The sequence below is a fragment of the Macaca fascicularis genome, chromosome 12, assembly GCF_037993035.2.
Source record: "Macaca fascicularis isolate 582-1 chromosome 12, T2T-MFA8v1.1".
Lineage (NCBI taxonomy): Eukaryota > Metazoa > Chordata > Mammalia > Primates > Cercopithecidae > Macaca > Macaca fascicularis.
In genome coordinates, this window is record NC_088386.1 from 14,956,730 (window position 1) to 14,969,173 (window position 12,444).

The following is a 12,444-nucleotide window of genomic DNA, read 5'->3' on the forward strand; positions in this document are numbered from 1 at the left end:
TGTTTGAATTTCTTCAATAGATGGATTATTCAATTTTCCACATTTTTGTACCATTTTCAGCAGACAAAAGTGTGTTCTGAAGAAACTTTTTCATTTCATCTGGGTTGTTAAACATATTGGCAGTAAGTTATTCATAATATCATCTTATGATTTTAGAGTCTGTAGAAATTTTAGTAGTGTTTGCCTCTGCATTTTTGGTATTAGGAATTAATATTCTTGTTATCTCCTTGATCAAATTTACTAGGAGTGTATCACTTTTATTAATGTGATGCTCTCAGTCTCACAAAAGTACAAATGTTCAGATATCTCACAAATTTTCACCAATCTCTCATTGTTAAGGTATAGGAAGGTGCGGATGCAGAATTTTATGATAACCATTTTGGTTTATCCTAAAGTTCCTTTTTATTACAATCATCTAACTTAGAGATATAATATTTAAATTAACTTGCATAGAATTAAACATCAAGAATTCTCAGAAAGAACATTAATATTCATTTCTAATTTGAAGTTTAAGAACTACAAAGTCAGGAATACTTCTCAATTGTGGATACCTATATGCATAAATAAAGCAAGCATAGAATGTAACTAAACTACCAAACTAAAGCTATTTTGACTCATTTCTGTTGTCAGAGCAACTCATTTCTCCTTTTTGTGAGGATGGAGAAATGGGCAATAGGTTGATACTGAAACATGTACTAGCAAGGAAGGAGGCCTCACAGCTTTGAAATGACTCCTAACATATTCATAATCTAATAAATTATGCAAATAAGAAAAAATAAAATCAGAGCCAAATGTGCCCTTAAGAACTGTAGATTATTCATTTGTGTGTTTTTATATCATTTGTTTAGTCACACATTCATGAAACAAATATATTTCATGAGTAAGATTGGAGAGGGTTAAAAGATAAGCTTTCTTCTGTATGTCACTAATTGGGATAATGAATTTTAAATACTTTTAAATAACAGTTTGATTTTTATATCTAAATGAATATTTTCAATTTGCAGTTTTGAGGTCCTAAAACCTAGGAAATCTCATTTCTCTAAATTTTGAAAATAACTCCAAAAGATTAGTGTGAGACAAAGAGAGAGTTTGTTTTGAGGACAACAATGCATCATAAAATTAGACTGTACTTTCAATCAATTGCTATAATCATGTGTTAGAACATTAATTTAAATGTTCTTACATTAATTTTTGAATAAGAAACACATTGCAGTGGCTATTTTTATTCTTGATCTTGACCTCTTTATATAAAAAAATAAAACTATCATTTACTTAAGAGAGACTATTATTTAGCCAGATCTCAATTGAATCAATAAAGGTGCACACAAAAACTTCTTACAAAGACTGTTTTATTGGCCAGATACAGTGCTTGATGCCTGTAATACCAGCACATTGAGAGGCCAAGGCAGGTGCATCCCTTGAGGTAAGAAGTTTGAGACCAGCCAGCCAACATGGTGAAATGTGGTCTCTACTAAAAATACAAAAATTAGCCAGGCATGGTGGCTCACACCTGTAATCCCAGCTACTTGGGAGGCTGAGGTGGGAGGCAGAGGTTACAGTGAGCCGAGATCGCACTGTTGCACTCCAACCAGGGAGACAGAGCTGGGCAACAAAGTGAGACTCTGTCTCAAAAAAAGAAAATGAATGTTTTATTGATATTTTTTATAATTATGAATTCATGATCTGTAGCTTACCATACACTCCATGAATTCTTTAATTCTGACTGGGGGGGAGGAAGAAAAAAGGGCTAGGGGTAGGAAGAGAGAGAGGAGAAAGAGGAAAGAAGAGAAAGAGGAGAATAAGGACAGAAAAGAAAAAGAGGAAAAAAATAGGGAATTATCCAGTTAGAATGTGGTCAGACTGACTCAATAGTGAAAATAATCTGATTATTTAAAGAAAAATTCAAATAGAAATGCCAATTTCAATGTAATTTAACATTTTCATGCGCATACGTAGTAAAAGGATCTATTACTAAGTGGTGTCAATTGTACCATAATCCTATAAAGATCAAGTTTAAAATCATACTAATTATGGCTCAAAATTTTTGAATGAATGAAGTTATCACCAACTCTATATTAGTTGAATTTATGTGTTGCAGTCAGCGTTTGCTTCTTACTACAATTTATCAATTCAATCCAATAGAAAACATTGAGCAATCTCTTTCCAAGGAAAAACATCAGAGTTTGGCTACTCCTTGTTTTCTTGTGTTGCCTGTGATTTGTTTATCTTTATTTTTGCTACTGTTCTTTGAGATTGGTTCCAAATTCATAAAAAACATGTCCTACATGTTTGTACTTTTTCTAAGCTATTTTGAATGCCCAAGACCACTTAAGCCCAAACATACATTTTTAGGAAGCATCTTGTAGATGTCTCATTTAAAATATTTTTGTTGTAAGTTTGAATGTTTAAGGAGTGTCCTGTTGATATGGTTTGACTATATCCCTACTCAAATTTCATCTCGAATTTTAGCCCCTATAATTCCCACATGGTGTGTGAGGGATCTGGTGGGATGTAATTGAATCATGGGGGCAGGTTTTTCCTGTGCTGTTCTCATGATAGTAAGTCTCATGGGACCTGATGATTTTATAAAGGTCAATTCCCATGCACAGGCTCTCTTGCCTGTGGCCATGTAAAACCTGCCTTTGCTCCTCCTCCTTCTTCTGCCATGGTTGTGAGGCCTCCACAGCCACGTGGAACAGTGAGTACATTAAACCCATTTTTCTTTAAAAATTACCCAGTCTTGGTTATTTCTTCATGGAAGTATAGAAATGAACTAACACACTGCTATATTGCAGTTACAGGTCTTCTTCTAACTAAAGATTTGCTCTTAATTTCTGTTTTCTTTAGTTGAGAAATAAAGGCGTAAATACTCTTTCCAGTTTAGTATAAAATATCAGAAGTTAACAGTTCAGGAATGATTCTGACAATTATAATCACAACTCAAGAGCTGGTGCTAAAGTTATTAATAAATACATAAATAAATGTATTAAAAGAAACACATCTATGAATTCACAAAAGAATTTTCAGTAATTGTTGAAAATGCAATTATTTGGTAATACAAAGGAAATTCCCTGTAAATAGACCAAGGGTAGCAAAATGTTAATGTCTTTAAGGTACCATTAGAGTCACAGGGAGAATTTGGTAAAATGTAGATTCTTGCTACACTCAAAATTGCCTGAATCAAAATCTCTAAGCACAATTTGGGAAAGGTACTGATGCAGGATTTTCCTCATCACCTTCACCTAACTCACGGCAGGGGAGCCCCCTCTACTTGGCCTGCCACACTTGCACTCAGTCCGTTGTGGGAGGGAACACGTGAGCAAGTGAGTAAAGTATCCAGCCAGCAGCTCTGGGCACTGACAGAGGAGCAAGCTCCATGCAAGGCCCATGACCAGACCAGGTGCGAGGATGGCTGCGACCCTGAAGCCCCAGAGAGTGTGTTACAGTGCTCCTTTAGTTCCACCATCCCCAGTGTGATGGATGGTCACATGTTAGCAGCTCAGCTGGCTCCTTGTCTTGTTGCATGGGGCAGCTGTCCTCCACCAGGAAGGGCAAGGATCAGTGTGGCAACCTTTTCTGGATACTGTGACTTGGTGGGTCTTGAGCTCTTTTCCATCATCCTAAAGAAATGAGGTCACATGGACAGTTGAATGTTGGTGAAGGCAGAGAATTTTATTGAGCAGTGAAAATGGCTGTCAGCAGAGAGGGGAGCTAGGGAGGGAACAGAAAGGACAGGTTGTCTTCCCCTATGTCACATTGTATCCTGTCTCTTGCCTGAAGTCAGGCCATCACCTCCTCTACTGACTGACTCTGACTGGGGTCTTTGTAGACACAGGATGGGGAGTGCGTGTGATTGGTTGGTGAGTATGAAAAAAGGTTAAAGCGAAGACATCACTCAAAGGTGGATAAGATAGTGTAGAAAAGCAACTAGGAAAGGGTAGGTATATTTAAATAGGTGAAAGGTGGGGATCAATCAGAGGAATGTGCACCAAACAGAAAGACAAGTTCTCAATCTGGTCCAAGGATTTAACTCGTAGCTTGGTTTTGGGGCTTTAAACTATTCTTCAGCTTGGAGGTGGGGTTTCATTGTGTACTTGCTCTATCTGCCTAGGCATTTGGCTGCCTCGTGTCACTATCTATAAATGTCAAGAACGTTTTTCAGGTGATTTTGTATAAAATCCCAGCAAAATTTGAGAAAGTATGCTATGGTGGAAAACTTTACAGAAAAATTCTGAAGCATTACATTGTTTCTGGATTGGGGTAGAAGAAAAAAAAGAAATATATAGCATTTATTATGAGTCTATTAGGTACCTTCATTGAATGATGAAATTTTTTCTTGTGAATCTCTATATAATCCAACAACTTTACCTAGTAGATGTCAAAAATTCAATATTAAAGATGGAGACACCTGAAATTAAACATTTTGGTGTAGAGTGTTATTCATAGGAAAACCCAGAACTGTAATTCATGTTCTGATTATTCTAACACTCAACTCTACCAAACTAAGGTTTTATTCACTAATATTTAAAAGTGAATATTTTAGGAATGTTTCCTCAGTGATTTTTGTATCACGTCCAGGCTGTGATTGAAAATAAAGAAAACTGTCTTCAGTAATTCTGAGCAGCTCAGTCACCAGATGCTATCTAAGACCTTGATCCATTTTCCATGAGCCATTTAGGGAAAAGTATCATTTCTTAATTAAGAAGGTTTTACATTAATACGTCAGAAGGATTGATGTAGGCTACATGCCAATGAACCATATTATCTGTTGCTCTCCTTATAATTCAATAAAACCTTGCTATTTAGACCACTGTTACTTTTATGCTTAACTCTTTCTCTCTGTATCCCTTACGGCATTTTTGAGTTTGGGTCATGATTTCCATACAACATTTTGAAAGAGAAAATGAAGCTGTCCATTTAATTGAAACCAGTGAAATGAAAGGCTAACAACTATACTTTTATTATAAAAGTGAAAAATAAAAGTTTTTTGGTTTTAGGCCTAACTGGCAGTTCAAGAAATGTTAGGATCTTTTGTTGTGGCCACTATAATCGCTACTTTATAAAAACTAGGAGAAACTCAGGCTGTCAGGAGGCTGTCCAAAGGTGTGAGTTAATATCTTACAATGATCACCACTACCACCAGCTGAACTTCACAGCTTTCTGGGAGACAATCTGAGAAAGGTGGTACTGTAATTCTGTAATTTTTGGTGTTCACCAAACAACACAATCCTTTACTGCAGGTTGGAGAGCCAGGTGTCTAGGCAAGCCTTGAACTCTCTTGTGTAATTCTGTATGACTGTATTCTCCAAGGTGGAGAGAGCTGAGCTATGGGTGATCTCTGTCCAAGGCCCAGAAACGTGTTATTTTATTCATAGTTTATTGTCAGTCTTCCCATATCTACTGGTCTCCAGTGATCATGAGTTTTTACTTTATATTTTCCTTATTTCTTACCAACAAAGAAATGGTGGGAGTTTAAGGATATCTGGGCTATTGTGAAGGTGAACAAGTCTAATTTTAGACACTCATTCCCTAAAATTGGCCTTTAAATTAGATATCTCTCCTTGCTTCCTTCCTTCCTTCCTTATTTCCTTCCTTCCTTCCTTCTCTGCTTCCTTCTGTCCTTTTATCCTTTCTTTTTCCTTCCTCTTTTCTTTTTCTTTTTTTTGAGACGGAGTCTCGCTCTGTCGCCCAGGCTGGAGTGCAGTGGCCGGATCTCAGCTCACTGCAAGCTCCGCCTCCCGGGTTCACGCCATTCTCCTGCCTCAGCCTCCCGAGTAGCTGGGACTACAGGCGCCCGCCACCGCGCCCGGCTAGTTTTTTGTATTTTTTAGTAGAGACGGGGTTTCACCGTGTTAGCCAGGATGGTCTTGATCTCCTGACCTCGTGATCCACCCGTCTCGGCCTCCCAAAGTGCTGGGATTACAGGCTTGAGCCACCGCGCCCGGCCCCTCTTTTCTTTTTCTTCCTCTCTTTTGCTTCTCTCTTTCTTTTGCTCTGCTCTTTTCATTGCCTTTCTTTTCTTTCTCTCTCTTTCTTTCTCTCTCTCTTTCTCTCTTTCTCCTTCCTTCCTTCCTTCCCTCCCTTCCTCTATCCCTCATTCCCTCCTTTCTTCTTTCCTTCTTTTCCTCATTTCTTCTCCCCTCTTTCCTTCCTTCCCTTCTAGAAAGAAGAACACACAGGGGAAAATTTAAATTTATATCCCACAAATTAGATATTTATTTGTTCTCGTCTCACAACTTATTGACCAGGTAACAAACAACTCATTAATATATTTGGTTTGTTTGTAATTTGCATTAGTGGCAATTTTTTACTTTGCTTCTATAATCTAAGAGAACATTTCCTCCAAACCCCAAAAACTCTGATTCCTTAAATGCCAGTTTGCATAAATTAATAACAGAATGAGCTATTTTTCTCTCCTTTGAGGAATCTTAGATACTCCAGTTAATTTTCCTGACTTAAGGGTATCTCCTCTTACTCTCTTTCTTATGCACATAATAGAATCCCCAGAGAGAACTGTTACTACATGCTGAGGATGTGAAATGGGATATTTACTGCATGGGACATCATTCTACGTTCCAAAGTTACCCACCACTCTGCTCACTGTGGCTAAATAAATAGTCAGAAATATGGGCAAATATCTCTATGTAAGGTTGTTCATTGCAATAATTCTTATAATGATTTTCAATAATAAATAAAATATATAGGAGAAGTAATTTTTTTTTTTTTTTTTTTTTTTTTTTTTTTTTTTTTTTTGAGACGGAGTCTCACGCTGTTGCCCAGGCTGGAGTGCAGTGGCGCGATCTCGGCTCACTGCAAGCTCCGCCTCCTGGGTTCCCGCCATTCTCCTGCCTCAGCCTCCTGAGTAGCTGGGACTACAGGCGCCCGCCACCGCGCCCGGCTAATTTTTTGTATTTTTAGTAGAGACGGGGTTTCACTGTGGTCTCGATCTCCTGACCTTGTGATCCGCCCGCCTCGGCCTCCCAAAGTGCTGGGATTACAGGCTTGAGCCACCGCGCCCGGCCAGTGATGTTTAAGTAAATAATGGTATGTCCATTATGGTGTGTTTTGCATTTCAAAAATGTTTTTGAAAACTGTTTTTTAAGCCTGTTTTTAATGATATTGGCAAAAATTATATGATTGGTAAAAACAAAAATACACAAGCTATAAATGGGAGAAATGAGTAAAAGCAGTGTATCCAAAGTATAATATATATACCTCATTTTGATGCATATGAAGTATATATTTAGGTATAGATCAAACATATATATTTGATGTATAATGCTAGTCACTGGAGTTCACTGGCATTGTCAGTCATTTGTGGGCAAGCTAGGCAACTTCTCACTCAGGGCATTGACCTTTGGAATTATTTCCCCCAAAATATTAGCTTCATTTACCTTCTTCAGGCCTTTGCCTAAATATTATTACCACAATGAGTCCTTCTATGACTAATCTTTTAAAAATTCACATCTTAGCACTTTTCTCTCTCTTGTACCTGCTTGCTTCTTATCAGTGGCTATAGCATGAATTCACTATTTTTTTTTATCATCAAAAATTTTTATTTGCTGTTCCCCACAAGAATGTATCTTTCATGAGGGCAAGGATGCAGGTATACTTTATTTTGTATTCTATACTGTGCTACACATTATTGCCTGGCCTTTTGTAGACAGTTAATACAGGGTTTTTGAATAAATTGACAAACAAATGTAGATCATTTTTTGTTTTTACATTTCCTTTTTGCTTCGTAAAATTTATGTGTTAATTTATCTTATTATGTGTTAAATTATCTTCCAAGTCTCATTCTACTATTAAATTTAGAAAAAACAAAGTTGTAAAAAAAAAAAAAATCATTTGATTGAGATGGGTTCCATCGTGCGGCCTGATCTTACTCTACTTTTGTCTCCAGTCACTAACAAATAACTTAATGATAGGAATTTCATTGAAGTATACAAAGTGGTACTCTATTTTTTCTAATGCTCTATACAAAACAAAACAAAAATAAAATAAAGAAAGGAAAGTTGTTGCTAGCAGACATGGTAACTCACACCTGTAATCCCAGCACTTTGGGAGGCCAAGGCAGATGGTTCACTTGAGGTCAGGAGATTGAGACCAGCATGGCCAACATGATGAAACCCAATCTCTACTAAAAATACAAAAATTATCCAGGTGTGGTGGTGGGCACCTGTAATCCAGCTACTCCGGAGTCTGAGGCAAGAAAATCGATTGAACCTGGTAGGCAGAGGTTGCAATGAGCCAAGATCATGCCACTGCACTCCAGCCTGGGTGACAGAGCGAGACTCAGTCTCAAAGAAAAAAATAAAAGAAAACTTGTTGTCCCAAAATGGACGTACACAAATCTTAAGAGAAAGTCTTGCTATATATACATATATATACACACACATATAAATATAAATATATATAAATATATATATATATATATATATATATATATAAAGGAAGTCATCCAGATTAAGGATAATTAGATTAATTATGTACTAAATATTTGTTTTTACATAGCTGGAAACTTCAAGGATGCTAGAAAATTTCATAAGTTCAGCATATAAACTATAAGCTTTTAAATGACTTACAAAAATATATGAAACTGAAAAGAGATACTTTGGTACAAAAATATGAAGAAAACCCTAACAATTAGAAATGAATTTTTAATTAAATGCCTACAAAAGATATAAATTATCGATGTCCACACCTCTCGTTCATGTATCTAGTCACATTCTTGACATTGTTACTTTTTATTAATATCCAAGTAAAATAAAGACATAAACAGGATTTTATTTTATGGAAGATTATTCAATATGATCTCTCAAATTACAGTAAGTCAGCAGTCGCACTCCACATACATATTGTACCATCCTGTCCTACTAGGACATTGAAAATATATTTGTTTTTTGTTTTGGTTAACAGTAAAAATGATCAAATGTTTCTTGGGACTTATACAAGGAAAATTCCAAGTAAAAAACTTTCAAAATAGAAAATGTATATTAATCTATAGTGGTAAGAAGAGAAAGTTGATTACAGCAGGGCATGGAGAAAATTTGGAGGTGATTAAAATAGTATGTGTCTTGATTGTTGTGTGAATACAGTGTATATATTTGTCAAAACTCACGAAGTATACACTTAAAATGGGTGCAGTTCATTTTATTGAAATTATACCACAGTGATGTTGATAAAATAGAAGAGAACGTTAGAAAAATAAGTCAGTTCAGGAAGAAATCACAATTTCCTTTAAACTTTCCAGGCCACAAGTGAGGTTTCTGTTCAAAAGACATCATCAATGTCTTCAGTCTCACCACACCCTCTGCAATTGTCCTCAAGTCAAATGTGTATAACTCCATATCTTATTTTACACCTTCACAAACCCTCTATTTAAGAGCACCATCTCCATAACATGACTTACTCATTTCTGACTTTTTCTTTTTCCTCATAATATTCTTTCTACCTACTATCCATCCTCTCTATTTATCGTAAGTACCTATTCATAAACTCCCCATCTGATACTTTTCTTTTCCCATGAAATCTCCTTGGCCTCTTAAAAAAGAGTCTTACTTAAAACTTTAACCTTAAGATTGTATTACCACCACCCTTCTATATCTATATTTATCTCTTTGGCTATTAATGTATGCCTCATTCCAACTGGATTTTAACCTCCCTGATATCAGGTGTGTCATTTTATAGCTATCAAATTCTCCACCATATTTTGCATATGATAGGTTCTCTCTCATTATCTGTTGATTTATAATCTACATGTTATAAACAGCTTTACATTATGTGGAGATAAAAGATGTCAAAGAGCCAAAGACATATTGTTTCTACTTTTGGAGATGGGGACGGTGGATAACTACAATTAGGAACAAAAGAGGAGCATAATGAATCAGTTTGATAGCAAATAATAACACAAGAAAGTATTCTTTCCTTTTCTCATATAGTTCAATGGAACAATATGGATGAAGAATGATGGAGGAAGAGATAAGAATATTGTAATTACAGTTACCTTCAATTCCATCATATTAATTTAGAAACCCTGGCTCCACAGGAGATGGAAAATGATGAATGTGGCAAATTACTGCTTCCTGTAGCAATGTGGGGGTATATCTTGAACTGATTCTTATCCATGGTCAAAGCAGAACCAGCAAATTAGTGTCACCGAAGTGAAGCCTTTCCAATTTAATTATATCAGGTGGAATCATGAAATCGAAGCCATTTATTTACAAAACACAATGTATAACTTTCAAGAAATTGGCCAGAAAACTAATTGAAGAAAACAAGTGAGTTATGCACATTAGAGAATGGAAACCATAAGAAAAAAATGGATGCAGAGGATGCTTATTATTTATCATGGTCTTTATTCTCTCTCTCTCTCTCCTATCTATCTATCTATCTATCTATCTATCTATCTATCTATCTATCTATCTATCATCTATCTATCTATCATTGGCAGCATGGGTTTGAATTGCATGGACCCACTTATATGTGGATTTTCCCCAACCAAATGGAGATGAAAAATAGAGTATTAATGGGATACAAAGCCTGCATATATGCATGGCCGACTTTGTATATGCGGGTTCTGCAGGGCAGACTGAGGGAGTTGGCTATCCACAGATTTTGGTATCTGCAGGGGTCCTGGAACCAATCTTCCACATATACCGAGGAACAACTATATATATATATATATTTTAAACCTGATAAAACTTGAATTATTTTTCTGGACAATTTCTTGAAAATTACAAATTGTATTTTGTAAATAACAGGCTTCGATTTCATGATTCATAATATGATTTATAACAATAAAACCTACTAAAACTCAGTAGACATCAGGTGCAAAGGAAAGTTCATGTGAAGATATAAGAAGACATAAGAATATATACGTATATATGTATGTATATATGAAGAATATATATACTGTGTGTGTGTGTTTGCACGCATGCACGCACAAATTTGGGAGCAAATTTAAACCATATGATGAATATTTGCTGAATACCTATTATTTGCCACATATTGTATGAGGTCCTGTGCTTAAAGTTATAAATAAGACATTGCTGCTTCCCTCAAGCAAAGTTAGAGTGTAATTCAAAAAAATAAATGGGAAATTTTAACAGAGGATGGAAAATCTAATGGTGCCAGTAAACACAGTGATACGGGAGCACACAGAAGAGTTTGGAGTAGAAGTGGGGTATTAGGGAGGTCACCCTCCACGTGGGTAACATATGAATTTTGTGTCTGATGGAAAACAGAGTGAGGGATGATGGGAAACCCCTTTAATTATATCAGGTGGAATCATGAAATCGAAACCAGTTATTTATAAAACACAATTTATAACTTTCAGGGAATTGACCAGAAAAATAATTCAAGTAAACAAATGAGTTATGCACTTTAGAGAATGGAAACCATAAGAAGAAAATGTATGCAGAGGATGCACATTATTTATCATGATCTTTATTCTCTCTCTCTCCAATCTATCTATCTATCTGTCTGTCTGTCTGTCTATCTATCTATCTATCAATCATTGACAGCATGGATTTGAACTGCATGAACCCACTTATATGTGGATTTTTCCATACCCTTTTACCCAGAGGGAAAAGTAAGTGTGGCAGAATGGGATCACATGATATACTTATTTAACCCTCTTATACATAAACCTCTTTTGATTTCCTGATATAAACTGAGCTAAACTAATTTAAGCTTGGTACAGTTGCAATTCCTGCTTATTTTCTTTTAGTTCAATGACAAGCACTTGTATGAAAAAGTTACTCCAATTCAAATGCAACAATACTGTGATGGCAAAATCAGGCAATTTTCTGGATGGGACAGATAGCAGATTCCTTCATAAGCAGCTAACTCCAATAGTCTATTTCATCAACTTCTAGTTACATATATATTATCTTTTCCTTAGAAACGGATTTTGAGAGAATGAGTTCAGGAGTTCCAATTCAAGATGGCAACGTGAAGAGATCCATGGATATTCTCCCTGATAAAACTGATGAAAATCATTTTCAAAACCAAACATTTGTCTGAAGTCTATGGAAACAATTCTATGAGAATATAGTGAATGAAGGAACATTTATTCTTCAAGAAAGCTTATTTCAAGAATAACCTTTAATCATAACTATAAAAGCTACTAAAATTCAGTAGAAATCAGGTGCAAAGGAAAGTCCGTGTGAAGACATAGGAATAATATTGCCACCTACAATCCAAGCAGAAAAGATTGAGAACACAGGACTCCCTCTTCCCCAGATCCTAGTCAGAGGGAAACCATATTTTTATAAAATGGGGATGTCAGTATTTCTCATCCTTTCCCCAGCTGCCGGTTGCAGAGGCTAACTTCTTAGGAAGTATAGCCAAGAGAGGGGTTCTCTTCTCTGCTCAGACCCACTGATAAAATGGAAGCTGTATTTTAGGTGCAACACATTGAGAATATTGGGGATCTCATCC